Source organism: Macaca thibetana, chromosome 3, assembly GCF_024542745.1.
Source record: "Macaca thibetana thibetana isolate TM-01 chromosome 3, ASM2454274v1, whole genome shotgun sequence".
NCBI lineage: Eukaryota > Metazoa > Chordata > Mammalia > Primates > Cercopithecidae > Macaca > Macaca thibetana.
In genome coordinates, this window is record NC_065580.1 from 48105186 (window position 1) to 48130351 (window position 25166).

The 25166-nt window shown below is 38.3% G+C and overlaps 1 protein-coding gene across 3 annotated transcripts in view; it reads left to right on the forward strand.

Annotated features, from left to right (window-relative positions):
- The window catches only part of IMMP2L (inner mitochondrial membrane peptidase subunit 2), an 869510-nt gene that overhangs the window by 522457 nt on the left and 321887 nt on the right, over positions 1–25166 (forward strand). The gene's annotated exons all lie outside the window — the stretch shown is intronic.

Consider the following 25166-nt stretch of genomic DNA (forward strand, 5'->3'; position numbering starts at 1 on the left):
CCAAGATTAAACTTACTCTCATTTAATCTTCACAACAGCTCTAGGAAGTGGATGACATGGCTAACCGCATCTTATGGTTAATGAAACTGAATCTCAGAGAGATTAAGTGGTGAGCCACTTTACTTGTTTACATCATCTGCCTGGTGCCTACAGGCCCCTGAGTTTCTGGTTTGTTCAAAGTTCAAAGTGGTGTGTTAGAAGTTAAGAACTAGTATAATAACTGACATATTTCAGGTGACATGGGGGATGATTATGGTGGGAGGATGGGAGTAGGTAAAGGAAGGAATGAAAGAGATAGATGAACCATTTCCATTCCTATTTGGAGAATCTGATACTTTGGTAATGGTTATTTGTAGGTAACGAAAATTTCAGAAGTTTTTCTCTAAAATATGTGGATTTCAATACCCCCTTAATTAAGCCTCTTAATTAGTTTCTTTTTGGTGAAAACCAATCATAAACCCTAAAAATGTCTGATATGATTAAGGAAAATTTGAAAGATAAGTAAAAATATGCAAGTTAAAGTCAGGGGTATCTTCTCTCTGCTATTTTTCTTTCTGCACAGGTAAATGGTGCTAAAGTTGTTTATGGATTATATGTTCTAGTTATTTGGTCAGTCCCTTTACTCTTTAATAGAGTAAAGGGACTTCTAGATATGTGACAGTTGTTAAAAGGGTAAAGGCCAGGGAGGAGTAACAGGGTCAGGATTTACCCTTCTACAAAAGCAACAACAACAATAAAAAAGGGCAAAATATATGAAACAAGACTGTGGACATCAGGCACTTTATGAATATGTTCCCTGGAAGATGAGAAACAAGGTGAGCCTCACCATTGTCCCAGCTTACTTTCAAGGTACAGCATAGAAAGGAGGAACCAGACAGAGCCTAGAGGACTACCTGGGTTGAGCTGATGGAGCTGAGAATCTGGGAAGACCAAGGCATTTGGAGTTCCTAGGATAAAGTAGGAGAGAGAAGAGAGAAGAGGGCTGCTCAGAGAGCCTCCTCTAGAGATCTGCCCCCTCAAGTAGTCGGCTGAGTCCTGATCAGCTGATGTGCCTGAGGAAACTAGTCAACTCTGGAAGGAAAGAACTATCTGAAAGGATTAGAGATAACAGTGCCCAGTGTTCACACAAGGCTGGAAATAGTGCTGGTTCCTATCACCTGACTGGACAGCTCAAGATTCACAATTCATAAGGGCCTTGCCTTAAGAGTGGACAGTAATTAGCCCATATTGAACACTGCTCCTGGAAAACAGTTTGGCAGTTTCTTAGGAAGGTAACATACACTTACTTACAGCCATTCCACAAGTAGGTATTTACCCCAAATAACTGAAAGTATATGTCCAAACAGTGACAGCCACAAACCTTCATAGCATTGATTTGTCATAGCACCAAACTGGAAACAACTCAGATGTTCATCAACAGATGAATGGATAAACAAACTGTGGTGTATGCAGACAATTAAACACAATTTAGAAATAAAAAGGAATGAACTGTTCATACATGATGCAACATGGATGAATTTCAAAATAATTATGCTGAGTTTGAAAACCTAGACAAAAAGGAATATGTATTAATTTCCTATTGCTGCCATAACAAATTAGCACAGAGTTGGTGGCCAGAAACAACTAAAATTTATTCCTACACAATTCTGGAGGCTGGAAGTTCAAAATCAAAGTATTGACAAGGTTGCATTCTTTTCAAGGCTCTAAGGGAGAATCGTTAATTTCCTTTTCCAGCATCTGGTGACTGTCGGCATTTCTGGCTTGTGGTTTACGACTGCATCACTCTGCTCTGCCTCCATCCTCACACTGCTTTTCTCTCTTTATTTCCTCCTCTCTGTGTCCTTATGAGGACACTTCTCATCGATTTAAGCTGTATATCTCTTATGAGGACACTTCTCATCGATTTAAGCTGTATATCTCTTATGAGGACACTTCTCATCGATTTAAGGTCCATCCAGATAATCTAGGATGATCTCCTCATCTCAAAATCCTTAATCTGAAAAGACTCTTTTACCAAATAAGGTCCAGTTCCTAGGATCCAGAAATTAGTATGTAGACATATCATTTGGGGAGTCACCATTCAACCATCTACACTGTGTCATCCCACTGATACAAAGTTCTAGGACATGCAAACTAATCTGTCATGACAGGGCCTGGAAGAGTACCGGATTTGAGGAAGAGATTACCAGGAGATTCCTAGGAAGCTTTTGGGAATGGTGAATCCATTTTGATTATCTTGATGTAATGATGGTTATACAGGTGTTTACATAAGTCAAAACTTATCCAGTTGTATGCTTTAAATATATCCTGTTTATTTCATATTATAGCTTAATAAAGCTATATTTTTAAAGGGTAAAAAGATGCATTGCTGAAATTTTGCCCCAGAATTTTACCTATCTTTGCTTCAACCTGCATTCTCTATTTCAGTTTCTTCATATGATAAATTCTTGACTCATAATTGAATGGTAGAACTCACATGGCCAGTATTTTAGATCTGTTCATTTGTGGGTTTAATATGGTCATCTACAAATTACTGATATAGTTTGCTTTTTCTTACTTGTGTCATGAGATTACAGTTGAATATATCCTGGACTATTCACCCATTTCTCTAAATTACTGATTCTCAACCTTTCTGAAGTCATTTTACCTCTTAAAAATTTGATGAAAGTCATGGACTCTTCACCCATAGCAATGCATATGTGATTCTAAATGGTTTCATAATTCTCTAAAGCCCATACATTAACCACTACATCCCCATCATTCATGAAGTTTAAGAATCCATAATTTGAATAAACTTAACAATTTTTTTGTTTCTGTTTTTGAGACGGAGTTTTGCTTTAGTTGCCCAGGCTAGAGTGCAATGGCATGATCTCAGCTCACTGCAACCTCCATCTCCCAGGTTCAAGTGATTCTCCTGCTTCAGCCTCCTGAGTAGCTGGGATTACGGGCACCTGCCACCACGCCCGGCTAATTTTTTTTTTTGTATTTTTAGTAGACAGGGTTTCACCATTTGGCCAGGCTGGTCTTGAACTCCTGATCTCAGGTGATTTACCCACCTCAGCCTCCCAAAGTGCTGGGACTAGAGGCATGAGCCACCGCTCCCAGCCCATAAACTTACAAATTTATATTTGTTTGAAAAGGAGCATTTGGAGCCACACTAGTCTAGATGATTTGTTTATGTGTTTACCAAGATCATGAACAATTGAATAAGTATTATTTAACAAGGAAATGATGGCATTTTGTGAGTGCATGTGTGTTTAGCTGATACAGAAAATGTGTGAAATCGAAAGCTTACTTTCAATAAGCCCTTACATTGCTGCAGATGTTAAGCAAGCACCAGAACTTGCCTTCAGGACACCGTTAAGAGAAATGCGAAATCTCATCAGGCCCCGCTTCACACATCACATCCTCATGTCCACAGCAGCAAATTCGCGGGGTCTTCTGTGACCATGTAACGCTGTCAACAGTTTCACTGCTACATTATGTATGACTTTTTTCTACTGAGGGCATGAGCAGTTGGTATAGAGCTGCAAGGGTGAATTTGTATTGTGTCTGGTTCATGGCTCAGAAATGAGTTGCATCTGCTTTGCATATTTGCTGTCTTTCTCATTCAATTTCACAGCATTTGCCATAACAAAGAAAGGGTAGCATTAATAATGAATGAAACTTATTTCTGATCAGAGTTCTAGGATTTTTTTAAGGCCGTCTAACGTCTGTTATGCAGTGGGTTGGTGAAAGGATCAGCAGATTGGTGACAGAGCAATTGTACGTGATAACATGAATTAGTGACCTCCCTGCTTCTGTTTTTAGTCCTGAAGCTATAGGATATAGATCATCCTTGAGAAGAGCCAAGATTTTTTGTAAGGGTAGATCAGTGTTTCTCATTTTTGTTTTTATTCCAACATTTACAAAGGGGTATTACACATTTCCATCATAACCACAGCTACTCACTAAGATTCTTGAGGGAGCAGGGTATCTCTGAACATCTGATGGGGAGTAGAGTTTCAAAAGTCTTCTCCTCTCCTAACACCTCTTGCGGTCTTGTTTATTTTCTTGCCCCCAGGCTGAAAAAAGCACTTGTAAAGATTAACTTGTAGCACTGAGTCTGTAGGAAAATCATGGCAACTTAAAGCAAACATTAAGCTGGAGTTTTGTTTCCTTTGTTAGATTGATGGAGGCACTTCATTCTAAGGATGTCACTGATTCTGAAATTATGATGCCAGGGCTACATTTCTGCTATGCCCAGCTTGCATTCACTCCTACCACCCTAGTCTTCTTAGGAATTTTTTATAGCTAGGCACATGACTCACCCTTACTTAGGCAGGAAATATGAGATTTAGAAAGTGACTCTGGCTTCAGACTAGGATTTGTTGGCAGAACAGGGCCAGTTTTGGTTCACTTGGAAGAAGGGTGGCATAATGCTCAGCATAGGTGATTCTACTTAAGAATGGTGATTGATTAGGGTGAGTGATATGGTTTGGCTGTGTCCCCACCCAAATCTTATCTTAAATTGTAGCACCCATAATTCCCACTTGTCATGGGAGGGACCCAGTGGGAAGTAATTGAACATGGGGACAGGTCTTTCCCATGGTGTCTCTGGAGATCAGATGTTTTATTTGTTTATTTGTTTTGATATGGAGTCTCACTCAGTCACCCAGGCTGGAGTGCAGTGGTGTAATCTTGGCTCACTGCAACCTCTGCCTTCTGGATTCAAGCAATTCTCCTGCCTCAGCCTCCTGAGTAGCTGGGATTACAGGTGCCTGCCACCGCCCCCAGCTAATTTTTGTATTTTTAGTAGACGGTGTTTCGCCATGTTGGCCTGGCTAGCCTTGAACTCCTGACCTCAAGTGATCCTCCCATCTTGGCCTCCAAAAGTGCTGGGATTACTGGCGTCAGCGACTGTGCCTGGATGGTCTGGTGGTTTTATAAAGAAGTGTTCCCCTGCACAAGCTCTCTTGCTTGCTGCCATATAAGAGGTGACTTTGCTACTCCTTCGTCTTCTGCCATAATTGTGAGGCCTCCCCAGCCATGTAGAACTATGAGTCCATTAAACATCTTTCCTTTATAAATTACCCAGTCTCAGATACGCCTTTATTAGCAGCCTGAGAACAGACTAATACAGTGAGTGAGGAATCAGATTATGAAGAATGTTTATGATTTATACCTGCTTTCAGATAGGATTTTCTGAGGCTTATGAAAAAATAAATATTTGCTAAATATAAGAGAAAAGGCATGAGAAGAGGGAGTAAGGGAGGAAAGATGAGCTGGATAATGGAAATTGTTTCATCTCCCATGATACAACTTAAATCTCTTTTTTGGGAGTTTCCTGGTATAAGGAATAGTGTATTGTTCACCCACTCTCTATATTGTGCAGTTTTATTCTGAATAGTATGGTCACTATTTAGTAGTTCATTAATTATGTTGTAGCTTCATCATTACACGTTATCGTTTGGCAAATTAAAGTCAAATGAGGAAGTACTTGATTTATTTTACTTATTATTAATTGTTATATTTTGTTAAAAATGAGCAGGAATTTAAGAAATACCTCATGACACACTTTTTCTAGATCCCTTTGAAAACAATTTGCATATATTAGTCACTGATATTTGAAACAAAAACTGACAAAAATGAAGGGAGAAACAGACAATTCAACAATTATATTTGGAGACTTCAATATAACTCACTTTCGTTTTCTTTCATTCTTTTTTCTTTTTCTTTTGAGACAGGGTCTTACTCTGTTGCCCAGGCGAAGTGCAGTAGTGCCATCTCAGCTCACTACAACCTTCACCTTCTGGGCTCCAGTGATTCTCCCACCTCAGCCTCCTGAGTAGCTGGAACTACAGGCACATTCCACCACACCCTGCTAAATTTTGTGTTTTTGGTGGAGACAGGGTTTTACCATGTTGCCCAGGCTGGTCTCGAACTCCTATGCTCAAGCAATCCACCTATCTCAGCATCCCAAGTGCTGGGATGACAGGCGTGAGCCACCTTGCCTGGCCAACAACTCCAGTTTAATGTGCAGTAAGCTATAGTAGAATGTAAGTTCCCTGAATGGAGGAATTTGCATCTTGGTTTTTTTGTTGGCTTGTTTGTTTGTTTGAGATGGAGTCCCGCCCTGTCACCCAGGCTGGAGTGCCATGGTGCGATTTCAGCTCACTGCAACCTTCGCCTCCTGAGTTCAAGCAATTCTCCTGTCTCAGCCTCCCAAGTAGCTGGCATTACAGGCACCAGCTACCATACCTGGCTAATTTTTGTATTTGAAGTAGAGGCAAGGTTTCACTATGTTGTCCAGGCTGGTCTTAAACTCCTGACCTCAGGTGATCCACCTGCCTCAGCCTCCCAAGGTACTGGGATTACAAGTGTGAGCCACTGCACCAGGCCTTTTTTTTTTAAATTGCTGTATCCCTAGTGTCTAGAAAGATACCTAGCACATAGGAGACATACAATACATGTCTGTTGAGTAAGTGAATATACTATACAAGTGACATCTAAGAGCTGTCTAGAGAAAATATCCTTCAGGTGATCAGGAAATGCTTCATGGAAGAGATGACATTTTGGCATGACATGGAGATGTTACTGTATTCCAGAAAAATTGAAAGGTATGAATATGGAAAGCAGAGGGAAGGAGGGTCATTGAGTTGCCTTTCAATGTATACCCTTACTTTCAATAATTTTTTTTCCGGGGATAATAAGCAGTGTCACCAGGCCAGGCTCCAGAACCCCTGGTAGTGGGTCCTTTCCAAAGGCACTGGCATTAGCTGCTGATTTATGCTGGCTCTTCCAACGTGTTTTTAACTCTCTAGGCAGGAGTCTGACTTTCTTTTGTGTTCCTTTTCAACCTTGTCTTTTCTTTTCTAAAGTCATTTTCAAAGGAAGACAGAAGACCTTGTGTAAGAGGAGGCTAAATCCTTTTTTCTTGCAGTGTGACTTCTTGATTCTTTGAAAAGTAGGTGGAGGCCCCCTTGCTGGCTGCCTCCCTCTCTGTCTGCTTCCTGGGCACCTCACTCCTGCCAGTGCTCCCAGGAGGGTGGGGTTGTGACTCTCAGCCACTGCAGTTTCCCTGCTGCGGGGCTGCTCTGATTTCTGACTTCCCACTTTGCTCTCCCTGCCCCTTGCCCTGCTGCCTGAACTCCCTTCAAGCACAGCAAGGATACAGATCCTGGAGCTTTGCAAAAAGTAAGGAAGCCCTGGAACACTGGAGCAAAGGCAGCAAAGAGCTCACAGTCACCTTTAGTTCCCCATCTTCCTCCCTCATCATTGTTTTTTCCTCTCAATGCCACCAGATTTTACCTTCATGTAGTGTTGATTTATTTACCCTCCATCCTTATTCAACACATTTATTGACTGTTTACACTATGCTAGGTGCTCAGAATATAAAGACAGTAATGTCTGCTTTCGAGGAGCAGAATTATCTGCACAGAATCTAGGTATAGAACAACTAGTCATTACAGTGGATCCTCTCATTTAGAAGTTATCTACACTCCTAGCTAGCTTGAATATGTTCACTAACTCAGTCGACAATTTGGCTTAATTAACTGATTTAGTTTATTAGAAAGCCATTGCAAATGTAGGTGTAGCATTTTTTTTTTAATCAATGCCATTGTGAAATGAGTCTTCATAAAAAATACTGATGCTTGTAATAATAATAGTAAAAAGACACACAATTTCCATTGGTTTAAGGTATGGACTCTAGCCAAAATATGTGGTCCAAATTTTGGTTTATCCTTTTACTATCCATTTGGTTTTGGGCAAATCATTTAACTCTGAGCTTCAGTTTCTTTATATGAGAAATGGGAACAATGATGTTAGCTGTCTGTTGGCATTGTAGGGTTTGAGTATTGAATGAGTTTATGCAAAATACTTAGAACAGTGGCTGCTACACACAAAACGCTACATTACCCTGTTATTGTTGAAGTGTTTCTACTTTTTAGATCTTACCCACAGAACAGCCGAGAGTTAAATTCCAGTTTGAACAAGGAAAATGTTTCTTTTCTTTAGAAACTGTCCTGTGTTTTAGGGCCTTACTTTTCATCCACCGTTTCATGCTATTTACAAGTGAAGGTTCCAGAGATTCCTATGTATATCATCAAGCACAATTTGCAGTCAGTGTCAACACTTGCGCCACAGAGCCGCTAACACTGTGTCCCATTGATACTAAGTTCCATTAACACGGTGTCCCACCATACTGCCAGGTGATTTTAATGAACATCTGGGGTGATTCTGCCTCACCAAAACTTGTCTTGCTACCTTTCAGAACAATATATGTATAGGAAATTGTTAGATTTCTCCTACTTCTGAAAAATAACCTGGTTCAAATAATAGTAGAATAATGATGCTGCCTTAGAACTGAAAAACAGAAAAGCAAACACAGTTTAAAAATAGCTGCAACTTGCAAGTGATTGATAATGTATATTAGAACCCAAATGCACTAAAGATATCCATTGCTTTCATTTTCCAAGATGACTAACAGTTTGTCCAAAAAGTATTGTTAAGTAGGTTTGTTGCTTTGGGAAAGTAAGCCTATGTATGTAATTCAAAATGATTTATTTTTATAAAGTCAGGAGTCTTTCTTTCTGCTGAATGGGTATTTTCTCTGACATTGTCTCTGTAGTTTTTCTTCTTCTAGTGGCTTCTACCATGTTCATCTGCCTTTTAGGAGAGTTGTCTGGAGCTTCCTGAGCCTGGCTAAATAATGAGGGCTGGACCCTTAGCTGGGTTTCTTAGGGGGAGAGAATGACAATGAACATAGCACAAAGGGTCAAAATCAAGGAACCCTCTACCTGCCTCATATGACTGGTAAAGAAGGGATTGTGTCCATTAAGATAAAGGCAAGTTAAAAGTAAACTGAAGGGGAGTAAAAAGAAAGAGCAATGAAGAGGATGTAAGACAATTTCCATATCTGGGAGTGGGGTGTCTAAGCCTCCTGTTTTTTAGTCACTGATCTTGTGGTAGTTGGCTTTCAAGGCACAAGAGTGTGGTACAGTATACATTACCCTTCTTCCAGCTAACGCACATAATAATCTATTATATTATCCTAGACTTTTGACATTACTGGAAAATAAGTAATGGCCATGGAGTTAAAAATAACAGGGCTGGGTGCAGTGGCTCACATCGTTAGTCCCAGCACTTTGGGAAGCCCAGGTAAGAGGATCACTTGAGTGTGAGAACAGCCTGGGCAACATGATGAGACCCCATTTCTAAAAAAAACAATAGGAGCGAGGCATGGTGGTATGTTCCTGTGGTCCCAGCTACTCAGGCAGCTGAGGCAGGAGGATTGATTCAGCCCAGGAGGTTGAGGCTGCAGTGAGCCATGGCCACACCACTGCACTCCAGCAACAGAGCGAGACTCTGTCTCAGTAAATAAATAAATACATAAATAAATAAATAAATAAATAAATAAAGGCACATATATTTAAAAATTACAATATGAAGTTCTGTTGACTATAACGACTATAGTGATTATATATATAAATTACTGGACTTTTTTTTTTTCAAGTTTGACAGGGAAGGAAGACAACATTCCAGTAACATCCTTGTAGCTAATCTCCTTCATTCTAAATTCTTATCTGAGTTTAACCTAGATGAAACACAAGGCTTTTAGTGCAAATTGAAGATGTAGTTTTAATTTTAGATGTTGAGATAAGATGTCAAAACATCTTACTTAAGCTGGCTGATACATATAGTTGTTTTTGCAATGCACACTAAATCTCAGACAAGGGAATTTCATATTTTTATCCTTGAAAATTTCTGGCATTATGCCATTGTTCTTAGCATAACATTATTAATGCTATATTTAAGTTTGTTGTCTGAGGATTCCTAGGGAGTTGAATGCATTCGATCTAAGAAAATAATTGTTAAGATATCTGAAGTAACTACTTTATAATATTTCTTAAGAGTGTTTGAAGTGGGGAATGTTGTGGAATTGCTTAAGAGTCTTTGGTGTTTGAGAGAGGCTATATAAAAGGCAACACAAGTGTGTCAATCACTAGCATCAAAAAGCTTTTTTTTTTTTTTTTTTTTTTTTTTTTTAATCGTTCAATTCAGTGGTCTTAATATATTCACAGAGTTCTGGACCTGTCCGCAATATTTAATACAAGAGTATTTTTATTACCCCCTAAAGAAACTCTCTACCTTTTAGCATTCACTCCCCATTTACCGCCAGCCTCCCTAGTCCTAAGCAACTGCCAGTCTACTTTCTGTCTCCACAGATTTGCCTATCTTGGACATTTCATGTAGATAGACTCAAACAATAAGTGGCCCTATTTTCTATTTCTATTTCTATTGTGAAAAAAAAAATTTACTCTCAACTATTTGCAAGTGTACTTTTTAGTAGTGTTAAGTATATTCACATTGTTGTGAAACAGATCTGTAGAACTTTTTCATTTTGCAAATCTAAAATTCTGTGCTTATTATAAAAAAGCTCCCTCTTTCCTCCTCTCTCTCGCCCCTGGTAACCACCACTCTACTTGCTCTATCTATGATTTTGACTACTTTAGATACCTCATTTAAATGGAATCATATAATATTTGTCTTCTTGTGACTGACTTATTTCACTCAGCATAATGTTTTCAAAGTTCATCTGTGTTGTATTATGTGATAGGCTATCCTTCCTTCTTAAAGCTGAGTAAGATTTCATTGTATGTACATATCACATTTGTTTGTCCACTCTTCTGGTAATGGATATTAAGGTTGCTTCCATCTCTTGACTATTTTGACTGTTGCTGCTGTGAACATGGGTGTGAAAATATCTCTTTAAGACTTTGCTTTTCATTCCTTTGTGTATATACCCAGAGATGGCATTGCTGAATCATATGGTAATTCTAATCTTAATTTTTTGAGGAATCTCCTTACTGTATTCCTTAGAGGCTGAGCCATTTTACTGTGCCACCAACAGGGCACCAGGGCTCCAATTCTCCACATCTTTGACAACACTTACTATTTTTATGTTTTGTTTTGTTTGATAGGTGTGATCATAATGGGTGGGTGTAGGATGATATCTCACTGTGGTTTTGATTTAGATTTTCATAAGCTTGTTGGCCATTTGTATGTCATCTTTGCAGAAATATCTATTCAAGTCCTTTGCCCATTTTTAGATGGGTTATTTGCTTTTTTGGTGGTGGTGTTGCATATAAAAGGTTTTTGAATATTCTTTATATTAGCCCCTTATCAAATATATGATTTGCAAATATTTTCTCCCATTCAATAGATTACCTTTCACTCTGTGGACTGCATCCTTTGATGCACAAAAGTTTTAAAGTTTGATGTAGTTCCATTTGTTTATTTTTGCTTTTGTTGTCTGTGCTTTTCATGTCATATCCAATAAATCATTCCAAAAGCCTTTTAAATAGTCAACTTATGATAAAACAGAGTTCAGTAATTCAAAGATTAAGCCAGGAGTCATTTATATTTGCATTTAAAATGTAATTTGTACATACATATATATGTGTGTGTGTGTGTATATATAAATTTTTTTTTTTTCTTTTGAGATGGAGTCTCACTCTCCTGCCAAGCCTGGAGTGCAATGATGCAATCTTGGCTCACTGAAACTTCTGCCTCCCAGGTTCAAGCAATTTTCGTGCCTCAGCCTCCTGAGTAGCTGTGATTACAGGCGTGCACCACAATGCCTGGCTAATTTTTGTATTTTGGGGTTTTGCCATGTTGTCCAGACTGGTCTCAAACTCCTGGCCTCAAGTGATCTGCCGGCCTCGGCCTCCCAAAGTGTTGGGATTATAGGCGTGAGGCACCACACCTGGCCTATTTGTACTTATATTTGATTATGGGTATGCCTACTTTTCTAAAAAGTAATTGCCAGCAAAATAATGAAGTTTTGCTGTGAATATATGAGTCGTGAAAGTGAAAATATGTCTAGTTTTCCTAACTTGACCCCTAGGTCAAGACCTCCTTGACATGAGGGAACTTTTTACATGTCTGTCTTCCAAAGAATTTTCTTGGTAAGATGAAAGCTGTATGAGGTGGTAAACCAGACTTGTTTCTTAAAAAAGAAAAAAATATATAAGCAGTCTACTTAATGTTTAATCAAGATAATCCACAGATAAACTAAACTTGAATAAAAGATATACATAATTAAGATTTTATTCTATAATATTGCCTCAGTTATAGGGAATCATTCTACTTCACTATAAAATGAAGATTTTTTCCACCTGTAGGCAAGGGGCATATATGGGAGTTTGTATGTGGGAGGAGTTAGTTTGGAGTGATGCCTGTGAACATAACCTGCTTGCACTCAAATCCTCCTCTTCTCCTCCTTCTCTGTTCCTTTTTATGTTGAATGGTTTCCTGTTCACCCACTTACTAAAACAAAAACTTGCACACCCGCCTTCCGTTTTCATCTCCCTCACACCTCCCATCCAGGCAGTCACCCAATTCTTTCAGTCTTACCTCTGAAAAGTAAGCCTGTTTCTTTCTGTCCTTATTGCTACTTTCCTTGTGCAAGACTTCATGTTCTGCCTTAAAGTGTTGTAGAAGCCTTTTCATTGGCCGGCCTGTCTGCTTTGACTTGCTTCCTTCAGTCAGAAATCATATTTATAAAATATGATTTGCTCATGTCTACCTCTTACATAAAACCCTTAAGTGGTTCTCAATTGCTCTTAGTACTAATACTGAAGTTATTAGCATGGCTCATAAGGTCTTTTGCAGTCTCACACATGTTTACCACAACAACCTCATCTGTCCTTATGTACTTTTCCCTTGTATAACCTTTATCTAGGGATCTTCTAATGCCCTCTCTCCTTGTCTGTATCTCTCAGTGGACTGTGGGGTTCATGAATATAGGAATCATACCAATCTAGCTCACTGCTATAGTTCTTGTACCTAGTGCAATGTACAATACATCAGGTATGCAATACAACTGTGTTGAATGAATGAAAGCTGCAGTGCACATAAGCTATATGGAAGCCCTTCCGCTTTCTAATTGCAAATTTTCTTACAATAATTTAGGATGTTCGTTATTTTCTGCCTCCCAACAAGCTTGAGCAAGTTCTGAATAAATAAGATACAGTGAACCCTCTAAGCTTTCATTTCCTCATCGGCAAGATAGGGGCTAAAGCCTTTACAAATAAATCTGTAAGCTAAAGTGATTGGACCCGTTCATCTCTGAAGCTTTTGTTCTGTGATCCTATAAATATGTATCCACCCTAACTTACCTAAAACTCCAGAGTAGCTACCACATATGTAATATATAAATAGTCGCTCTAAATCTATATTTATCGGTCTTCTAAAACATACTTTCTGTTAAGGTTGGTTTACATTTTTTTTTAAAGTCAGGATTGTGTCTTTATCAACTATATTTCGTTTGCCCCTATGTTAATATCATATATAAATATTACTGTAGGTGAATTATTTCATTGTAAATGGAAAAAGTATAATGTAGAGGAAATGAATGCATTCATGTTTATTTGCCTAGGTGAAATTTATATTTGTTTTTATTTTATTGGCTGCATTATTATGAAATACTGTTTGCATTGTAGTGAGGCATTTCTGAAAGTAATTGCAACATTGTATGAGGTACCCAAACTCCTTAAAGGAAGAACAACAATATAAATTCAAACTGATAATGGAAATAATTGCATTGTCACTCTGAAAACTCATGCTTGGACATCTCATCAGAAATGGTGCATATGAAAATTAGCTAGATCAAATTTTACCTGAAATGGCCATAGAAATTTCTTTTATCCCTGTACCTTTGATCTGCATTACATTTCAGCTCCTCAACTAATAGAATTCCCTCTTCCTATACCTTTTTTCCCACTCGAACTCAATAAATATCTGTTACTCAACATAGACAGGGGGCTGAAGATGAACATACTTACCTTCTCTTGCCTTCCACACATGAGTGGAAATTGTTCTGGAGAAGTGGGCTGCAGTCATGTGCTGCCCAGCTGTGAAGTCCCATTGAGAAATACAGGACGGCAGGAAATGGCAATATCATAAGAATTTTGTGCTCGCTCTCCTACCAGAGCCATAGGAATTTCTAACTTACGGTATACCTTTCCCCACCCAAGGCACATTTTCTTCCTGGTGAGAATTGATTCATGGCCTATCAAAATCACACAAGTAAATGAGTAATTTATTTGTTTTCATTTGTTTATTCACTCATATAGAGAAAATACTCACTGACACTCTTGCCAGTTGTTGCCATCTTCAGTGCAGCATGGTTTCAGAATTCATTCCTTGCCCAGTAGCAAAGCTGGAAACTATCACATCATATCACAGAGATGTCTTGGCTAAGGGTATAATTACTCAACTATAAGAAATGATCCTGGTCCAGAAAAGAAGGCCACAGGCTCTCTATTTATTGCCTCCCTCCCCTTAGACTTCATTTCAGAGTAATGACATAGTAAGGGGACTCTTTTCTTAAGAAAAGTGTTCAAATGCACTGCATTCCTGAAGGAAAATGTCCCTTGTGTGTGCATGTTTTGTGTACTTTTTTCTTTAATGATAACACAGCTACCTGTCCAGTTTGGGTGCATGTGGCTTTAGAAGGATACAAGCATTATTTCTCTAGGTATACAGTCTGACCACTTAGTTACAAGTTTTACTGAGTCAGATACTAATGAATACTGCTCTTAGCAAATGGCAGTCTGTCTAAAATTTAGTCTTGATAATTCAACATGATTAATCTAGCACACGATTTTCTTACTTTCCATTGGCAACTAGAACCATATATTTGAAAATTTAGTGGGTACTCTTTTTCTTTCCATAATCATTGCCTGTTATCACATCTCTAACCACTCGCCAGTGCCACTGACTTCCATAGCTCTTTGCCTAGGATTACTCTCATCTACTGATCCCTGGAGTACTCTCTTGGTTTCCACAGTGATACTGCACCTGACTTACACTGGGGAACACTTTCAACACCTGGGTCTGTATCTTGACTTTTTTTTTTTATCCAGTTCTGATGTCCTCATTAAGCAGTAAACTTTGAGGCTATACCTCAAACTTGTCTTCAGTTGAAACTTTGCCACAAACCCCAGTTTATTTCTGTGCAAAATAATTGTTTGGCCTGGATCTATGCACTCCCTGTAGCTCAAAAATTTCATAAACTATGGTCAGTAGTAAGAGGCTTTTTGAGATAAGCATGCTAATGAGTCAAATTATAAAATCTCCATAGGTTTAATCGAAACTATCCATTTTTGCCCGCTTATACCTCTTAGGATGTGCTGCTTGATTACTTGTCTTTATCTAGTCTGAAGGCATCCAAATGAATACACTAATCTGTGAATGAAGAAAACCATTAAAATGATTAAACATATTGTTAAGATTTATCTCCATGCAAATAATTGTTAAACTAAAATTTCAGTTACATTACTAAAGATGTAAGACTCTGTGACTTCTCTAAAACTTACTTGATTTCTTAATGTTTGTTAAGGAAAACATTTATATTTTAAATAGCAAGTCTTTGAAAATATGTATCAGAAATGAGATATAACTAAGAAAGTAAGCAGGATGATATGCCAAGTAGTCTACAAAATGTTACCTGCTCTAGGTTTCTCTTTACTCTTTACTTTGCCTGTAAAATCTGTGGGAAATGCTTGGAATATTTATCTAAGGAACTTGCAGATATGCTGATATAGTTGAAACCATAACTGTTCAATTAGGACTCAATTGTAAATCAGCCGATGGCTAGGTTGTTTAGTAGCAGGGACACTGACACGGCGAGTTCGTTTCTTAATTTCCTGTGTAAATGAGGGCATACATTTAAAAATAAAAATGTTGCCTCGAAGCAGTGTTACAGAACACAAATAAGATTCAGAGCCTTTGCTGAATTTCTCTTCAGCGCATTTGTTCTATTCTCAAAACCACAGCATTTATTTTTCAGCTTCTACTCAGAGAACCCTAAATCCATTTTCCAAAGTAGAATATGAAAATAAGTGGGAGTGGCTTTGTGAGCCTTTGAACTGTGCTAATGGTGTTGCCAAAGATTAACTTTCTTTTTTTATTTGTTTTGTTGAAGACAGATTGAAAACACAAAAACAAAACAAAACAAAAGATCAAAGCCACATATAACATGTAAATTTTCAGTATGTCAAAATTTAAATTTTTCTCATATTAACAACTTAAAATGGGAATATTTCAACTGCAAGGTGTTCTTGTATACCTATGCTTCATGCCATGGGTCATCATTATCAGCATTTTTTTACGTGCCTATTATGTATGAGGGGCTGTTAGGTGACCTGAGCAACACAATTTCTGCCCCCACAGAATTTATAGTGTCTTAGGGACCTTGTTAAGATCAAAGCTAAAATGAAAAATACACTCAGAAAAAAATGCATATATATTCTGAACTGAATCTACAATTAATTTGACTTACTAATATAGTGTCAAGTGAAATCATTGCAATTATAGCTTTCACCAAATAATAGGGACATTTTGGCTTAACTGAAGATATGGTTTGCAACAGTGAAGTTAGATGTGGGCAATATCTTCTTTTCTGGAACAATCTGATAAGGCCAGATAACCAAGTTTTTAAATCGCTTTTAGAGAGAATAAAATACTAGCATATCGTTATGGCAGCACATAGTAGAAAAACAATACATACATATAGACCGTATTAAAAGAACAGCCCCCAAAATTGTAAAATGATATGAAGCAAATACTAAGTGTGACCTGTGAACCATTAATGACACAAAATTTAAATATGAAAACAATCAGTGTAAGTTAGTCAGGGGATGTCTTCATGAATAACTGACACTGAGATGACTCGAAGTGGCACGGAATCCGTGCATATTCCTGCTTTTGTTTAGAATTTCCTATTCATTTGGAAATATCTAATTCATTCTTTGTAACTCAAGAGTAGCCCATATTGTATCTTTCCATTGTAACTTTGCTGAACCTTCTCACACAATTACCTCCCCCTCCCTACTCATACAACAAACAGTTTTGAGTGTCGACTATGTGCCACATACTCTTCTAGGCACTGAGGATACAGCAGTGAATCCATTTGACTAAGGTTCCTGTCAGCATGAAAATTACAGGTTTTGTTTGTTTGTTTGTTTGTTTTACAGGGGGCAGGTAAGAAAGGAGCCAGAAGAGTCAACAATAGTAACATTGTGCGTGTGTGTGTCTGTGTGTGTGTGCGCGTGCATGTGTATGGCCATATATATATAAGTATCATGGAGAAAGATAAGGTTTAAGAGCGATAGGAGGTGGCTAGGGGCCTAGGAGTAGTTTCTTTTACGTAATTGTCAGGGAAGATTTTTTTTTTCTTTTTTTTTTTTTATTATTATTATACTTTAAGTTCTAGGGTACATGTGCATAACGTGCAGGTTTGTTACATATGTATACTTGTGCCATGTTGCTGTGCTGCACCCATCAACTCCTCAGCACCCATCAACTCGTCATTTACATCAGGTATAACTCCCAATGCAATCCCTCCCCCCTCCCCCTTCCCCATGATAAGCCCCAGTGTATGATGTTCCCCTTCCCAAGTGCAAGTGATCTCATTGTTCAGTTCCCACTTATGAGTGAGAACATGCGGTGTTTGGTTTTCTGTTCTTGCCATAGTTTGCTGAGAATGATGGTTTCCAGCTGCATCCATGTCCCTACAAAGGACACAAACTCATCCTTTTTTATGGCTGCATAGTATTCCATGGTGTATATGTGCCACATTTTCTTAATCCAGTCTGTCACTGATGGACATTTGGGTTGATTCCAAGTCTTTGCTATTGTGAATAGTGCCACAATAAACATACGTGTGCATGTGTCTTTATAGCAGCATGATTTATAATCCTTTGGGTATATACCCAGTAATGGGATGGCTGGGTCATATGGTACTTCTAGTTCTAGATCCTTGAGGAGTCACCATACCGTTTTCCATAATGGTTGAACTAGTTTACAATCCCACCAACAGTGTAAAAGTGTTCCTATTTCTCCACATCCTCTCCAGCACCTGTTGTTTCCTGACTTTTTAATGATTGCCATTCTAACTGGTGTGAGATGGTATCTCATTGTGGTTTTGATTTGCATTTCTCTGATGGCCAGTGATGATGAGCATTTTTTCATGTGTCTGTTGGCTGTATGAATGTCTTCTTTTGAGAAATGTCTGTTCATATCCTTTGCCCACTTTTTGATGGGGTTGTTTGTTTTTTTCTTGTAAATTTGTTTGAGTTCTTTGTAGGTTCTGGATATTAGCCCTTTGTCAGATGAGTAGATTGCAAAAATTTTCTCCCATTCTGTAGGTTGCCTGTTCACTCTGATGGTAGTTTCTTTTGCTGTGTAGAAGCTCTTTAGTTTAATTAGATCCCATTTGTCCAGTTTGGCTTTTGTTGCCGTTGCTTTTGGTGTTTTAGACATGAAGTCCTTGTCCATGCCTATGTCCTGAATGGTATTACCTAGGTTTTCTTCTAGGGTTTTTATGGTATTAGGTCTAACATTTAAGTCTCTAATCCATCTTGAATTAATTTTCATATAAGGAGTAAGGAAAGGATCCAGTTCCAGCTTTCTACTTATGGCTAGCCAATTTTCCCAGCACCATTTATTAAATAGGGAATCCTTTCCCCATTTCTTGTTTTTCTGAGATTTGTCAAAGATCAGATGGCTTTAGATGTGTGGTATTATTTCTGAGGACTCTGTTCTGTTCGACTGGTCTGTATCTCTGTTTTGGTAACAGTACCATGCTGTTTTGGTTACTGTAGCCTTGTAGTTTAATTTGAAGTCAGGTAGCATGATGCCTCCAGCTTTGTTCTTTTGACTTAGGATTGTCTTGGCAATGCGGGCTCTTTTTTTGTTCCATATGAACTTTAAAGTAGTTTTTTCCAATTCTGTGAAGAAATTCATTGGTAGCTTGATGGGTATGGCATTGAATCTACAAATTACCTTGGGCAGTATGGCCATTTTCACGATATTGATTCTTCCTATCCATGAGCATGGAATGTTCTTCCATTTGTTTGTGTCCTCTTTTATTTCACTGAGCAGTGGTTTGTAGTTCTCCTTGAAGAGGTCCTTTACATCCCTTAAGTTGGATTCCTAGGTATTTTATTCTCTTTGAAGCAATTGTGAATGGAAGTTCATTCATGATTTGGCTCTCTGTTTGTCTGTTACTGGTGTATAAGAATACTTGTGATTTTTGCACATTAATTTTGTATCCTGAGACTTTGCTGAAGTTTCTTATCAGCTTAAGGAGATTTTGGGCTGAGACAATGGGGTTTTCTAAATATACAATCATGTCATCTGCAAACAGGGACAATTTGACTTCTTCTTTTCCTAACTGAATACCCTTGATTTCTTTCTCTTGCCTGATTGCCCTAGCCAGAACTTCCAACACTATGTTGAATAGGAGTGGTGAGAGAGGGCATCTGTCAGGGAAGATTTTTCTAAGATAACCTTTGACCAGAGACTTGAAGGTAATGAAGGAGGGAACCATGAAGATATCTGGAGGAAGAGCAGTCTTAGGCAGAGCAGTCTTAGTACAGAGTCCCTGAGGCAGTAGCATTCTTGGTATGCTCAAAGAATAGCAAGGCAGTCACTGTGATCAAGAGTAGAGCAGTTGAGGTAGGTGGTAGTACTTTACCTCAGAGAAGTATTGGGGGAGTCAGAGTATGTAGGGTCTTATATTCCTTGGTGGATGTGAGCAAAGGAATATAACAATTTGGCATGGTGGAGAGCTCACACTGGCATTGTGTTGAGAATAGAGGATGAGGAGGGGCAAGAGATAAAATAGGAAAAAGAATTTGGAGGCTATTGCAGTAGTAGAAGGTATATTGTTATAGCTCAGACCAGTAGTGGTGGAAATGGTGGGAAGTAGTTGGATTCTAGATGTATTTTGAAGGAAGAACTAACAAGACTTGATGATAAATTAGATGTGGGTAAGAGATAAAGAGAAGAGTCAATAATGTTTTAATGTTTTTAACTTGGAAGGATGGAGACACTATTAAGTGCAGTTGGGAAGAGTTAGAAGACTGAGAAATGGCAGAAAGTGGGGAATCAGCCTTTTAGTTTGGGATGTTGTTTTAGATGCTTATGACACAGCCAAGTGGCAATAACAGGTAGGCAGTAGGATGTCAGTTTGAAATTTAGAGAAGTTTGGATTGAATATACACACACACACATACACATGCATATATGTAAGTATGTATGCACAGACATACATGTCTATATGTTTACATACATGTCTATATCTGTACATACATACATGTCAATTTTCTTTCAAACACATGAGAATGGAAGAGATTTACTAGGGAGTGAGTGCATATGAAAAGAAGTATGAGGTCTGAACCCTGGGGAGTTTCAACATTTAGATGTTCGGGAGAGGCAGAAAAATCAGTAAAGGAGACTGAGAAGGTACAGCTGATGATGCAAGAGAATTAAGAAAGTTTTGTGTTTCTGAAGTCCGGTGACATGCACGTATCAAGGAGAGAGTGATCAGCTGGGTCAAATGGTGCTGACCCTAGCAATTCTGATGGAATGGTAGGAACAAAAACCAAAGTGGAGTGGTTTAGCTCTGTGTCCCCACCCAAATCTCATCTTGAATTGTAATCCTGACATACCCAGGAAGGAAGGTGATTGGGTCATGGGGGTGGTTTCCCCCATGCTGTTCTCATGATAATGAGTGAGTTCTCACAAGTTCTAATGGTTTTATAAGTGTTTGGAAGTTTCTCCTTCGCTCATCTCTCTCCTGCTGCCATGTGAAGAAGGTGCGTGCTTCCCTTTCTGCCATGATTATAAGCTTCCTGAGACCTCCCCAGCCATGTGGAACTGTGAGTCAATTAAACTCCTTCCCTTGATAAATTAGTCTCAGGGAAGTTCTTTATAGCAGTGTGAAAACTGACTAATACAAGTAGGTTCAAGAAAAAATGGGAGGAGGGAAAGTGGGGAAGTCAGAAATACGATAGAGATGCTCTCAAGAGAGCATATTTGTGTGCTGATATATCCAGCAGATATATGAATATATGTGAATGATTCAGCAGCGAGAAAGAAACTGATGAAGTCAATGATGGAAAGGGAATTCCTTAAGTGGTTTGCTTGGCTAGGTAAAAGGAGGGGGACCTTCGAGTGCTTACATGATTATAATGGAGTTTCAGAAAGACAGAGATAAGTGGGCACAAAAGGTGAGAGCCTGTTAGCAGTGGTTCAGAGAATGAGGCAGCTGAAACAATCAGATACTGAGATCCTAGAAGCAATTGGCAACAGCAGCTTGATGTCAGCAAGGACTATGGAATTTGGTACATTAGATAAAATTGTTGCTCTTGAAAGAAATAGGAAAGCAGGAAAATATGCTTTTCCTAGTACAGTGTCTATCAAAAGGTTTGACCTTAATAGATGCTTCATGAGTGAATGAATGTTAAAATAAATAGCTATTATGGGAAAATGCTTTTGCCTCAAGGGATTAAACTAGCTGTTTCCTGGAATCACTTTTAGTGTTAAAAGTCTATGAGTCTATGAAAACAAAGCCCAATAATGCATTATGAAATACAGAGGCCGAATAATATGATATAAACATCATCCTTTTCCCTCTCCTATATCCTTGACAGTCAGTGCACATCAATCACCTTACACTTTTTCACACTGAGTCAAAAGTTGTCTTCAGAATCTTTTCTGAGTCAGTCAGTCACTATCTTTGGATTGGCTTTGGCATTTAAGATTATATCTATGTATCGTCACTGATATATATTTATAAGATGACAGTGACAATTAAGTCTTTCCTAAACTGCATGGGAGATGTAAGCATAATTTGCCCTAAAATGTGAAAATGCTTCTAGGCGCAGACTCAGGTGAGCCCCTTGAGAATTGGCAGAGTGATAGGTCTGTGTGGAGGGACTAGGGGTCCCTTGACCAAGGGGTCCATGGCTTAATTAAAAAAAAAAAAAAAAAAAAAAAACCAACCTGGCCTTTCTGAAATTAGTTTCTGTTCTTTGCCTCATATTCCTTTGTTCACCAAACAGTACTCCAGCCACTAATTCTGTTTCTATACATTCTGAAGCTAGAAAGAACGATTGATTGTGGAGAGCAATCTTCAGCATTTAGTCTGAATTGAAGACCCATTTATAATGGAAGATCCTCTTTTCAAAGAAAAAACTTACATTCTTACTGAAGGGGTAATTGTCATCAAAATCAAACCCTCATAAAAGGAATCAGATTCCTTCAGTAACTGTTAAATTATAGGAGACTAGACTTCCCCAGAATAGAAACTAATCTGGTCATTTATGATTGTGACACCTTTATAGGAGCATGGTAAGTGACAAACTATGTAGATTTATTATCTGCTTAATTGAGGCAGATGCAAATTCTAATTGCATGGGATTAACAGATTTTGGACTAGTTGTTACATAGATTGGTGATATATACGCTAGATTTAAATAGTTTCCCAAACTGGCGTCCTTGCAAGGTATGCTTGTGTTTGTTCTCTCTGTGTAATAAATTTGGACCTTATGTTTACATATAGGTCAACACAAACTCCTTAATAATTTCCAAGAGCTACTTTATATAACAATAGGAGATGTATGATTGCTAATAACAAACACTGTATATGGTTTTCTTCTATTTTTTTTTTTTTCCTCCTATAGGAAAGATGGCATAAGGATAAAACAATTCTCGCTGGGTATGTGTCAGACAGCCATTCTGGGTGCACCAATTTGCAGACCTACAATAAGGCAGAGGGGAATCTTAATGGAACCACCATCTTGGAAAGCAACAGGGTGAACCACTAAAGTGATGGCCTCCAAAATAGGAATATAGGCACAAGCTCTTTGAATCTGGAGCAGTAAATTCACATACTCCAATCCTTCTGATGATAAAAGTGATTGCCTTTTGGGTGGGCTCCTGAGTAGTTCATAACTTAGTAGCTGTACCATATATTGGATCTTACGGCAACCTGGGACAGTCTGAATTAGATTTAGCTACATTTATGTAATAGCTTTGATGTGATAAGTGAGAGTAGTTTTGTTTTTCTTTGTACAGCTACCCTGAGATTTCAAAATCTACCTTTTATTTTTATTCCCAAATGCTGAATTATTTTATTAGTGGATTTATTTCTAAAAGTTAAATAAATAAACCATCCACATAGCATACAGTAACAGAAAAATCATGCCCAGATAGGGTGGGCTACTAGATACACAACCAGAAGCACATGCTTCATATAGAAATTGGACAGCTTTGCCTTCCTTCAAGGGGTTGGGCGACTGAAGACGCTATTTTATTCACCTGTGGTCAAATTTTTTGGGCCACGGTATTGCTTTAATTCTTGGGATAATGGTGAGTTTCTCAGAAGATCTATTTTGCAAGGAGGTGGGAGTGAAAACTTGGGACCATAGCAATCATTGACTGACATTTATCAAGTCTTTACTCAATGATAGGCAATGACCTAAGTGCTTTATGAGAATTAAACAGGCTAGGTATGTTGTCTCAGGCCTTTAATCCCAGCACTTTGGGAGGCCAAGACAGGAGGATCATTTGAGTCCAGGAGTTTCAGACCAGCCTGGGAAACATAGAACAACCCTACTTCTACAAAAATATAAAAAATAAAAATTAGCCAGGTATGATGGTACATGCCTGTAGTCATAGCTACTCAGGAGGCTGAGGTGGGAGAATCACTTGAGCTCAGGAGTTCAAGGCTGCAGTGAGCTATGATTATGCCACTGCACTCCAAAAGAGAATTAAATAATTCTCATGGCGACCCTATGAAGTTAGGATATTATTTTCTCTTTTGTAGAAGCTTATGTGACATGTGCAAGATCACTAAGATAATACATGGTGAAACTAAGCATTCAAATCTAGACAGTATGCCTCTAGTCTCCACTGAGCTATATTGGGATGCATCATTCTCTCTGTTTCTTGCCCTTTCATTCAGAGAATCCATGATCTTTGGCAATGATTCATTGCTTTCTTTATAAAACTTATCAATATGTACTAGGTGAGAATATACAAAGTGGTATATCTGTCTGTTAAATAACTGCTTTTTAAAAAATTTGTTTTATGTGAAATGTCCTATGATAAAATTAGAGGTACATTCAGTGGGGTGGAGAAAGAACGCTGGATTTGGAATTAATGACATTAAATCAGCCAGGCATAGTGTCTCATGTCTGTAATTCCAGCACTTTGGGAGGCCGAGGTAGGAGGATTAATTGAGCCCAGGAGTTCTAGAGCAGCCTGGGCAGCATAGTGAGACCCCATCTCTACAAAAAATTTAAAAATTAGGTGGGTGTGGTGACACACAACTGTAGTCCCAGCTACTCAGGAGGATGAGGTGGGAAGGTCGTGTGAGCCCAGGAGATCGAGGCTGCAGTGAGCTGTGATCACACCACTACACTCTAGCCTGGGCAACACAGTGAGACCCTTTCTCAAAAAAAAAAAAAAAAAAAAAGAAATCTATCTGAAATTTATAATATGAAGAACACTAAAATTTTAATGGCAATTACAATTTTTATTCATGTAGTACTTTGTAGTTTAGATAATCAAAAGATTTTAATATGACTTTTGGCTTTATGTAGAAGGGATATTTTGATGACACTGATTACATAAATAAATATGTATATAAGTCATAAATAGAAAGCTTTATAATTTATATACTATTTGATAAGAAATACATTATTTGACCATTGTATAGCACAAATCTCTAAAATTGAGAGGATATGCGTTAATATTATCTCCACTTAACAGTTAAGAAAAGTCAGGCCAAGCAAATTATTAGTAATAGCAGTTTTACAGCCAGACCAAAACCAAGTTATTTTGATTAAGTGAACAATGAACTAAATGCTAACATAAACTAAGAACAGTAGCAAAATAACAATAATGACATGCTAGCAGAAAAATCCTCCCAAAGGGCATTTATGGCTTGAGGGTTCCAGTGTATCTATGTCAACAGGAGGATGTTCTGGATTCTCAGAGAACATATAAGGAAGCGTTACCTGCGTGACAGCATTACCATGGTCCCAGGATGTACAGTTTGAGAATCTGGATTTACCCACATTCCCCAAGGTATTCAGTCTCATGGACACTGGCTCATCCCCACCAGACTCACAAGAGCCAATTTAAACAAGACAGAGTTCAAGTGTGGTAATTCCAAAAGAAATCTTGCTTTCAAGTGACTTAAATTTTTAAGACTGTTCATCAGGATAATTTCCAGAGTCAGGATGCAGTGGAAACTGACTTAATATCTGGAACATGTGTGGTGAAGCTGTGATCAGAGTGGTGGAAACATTTCAAATAAGTCG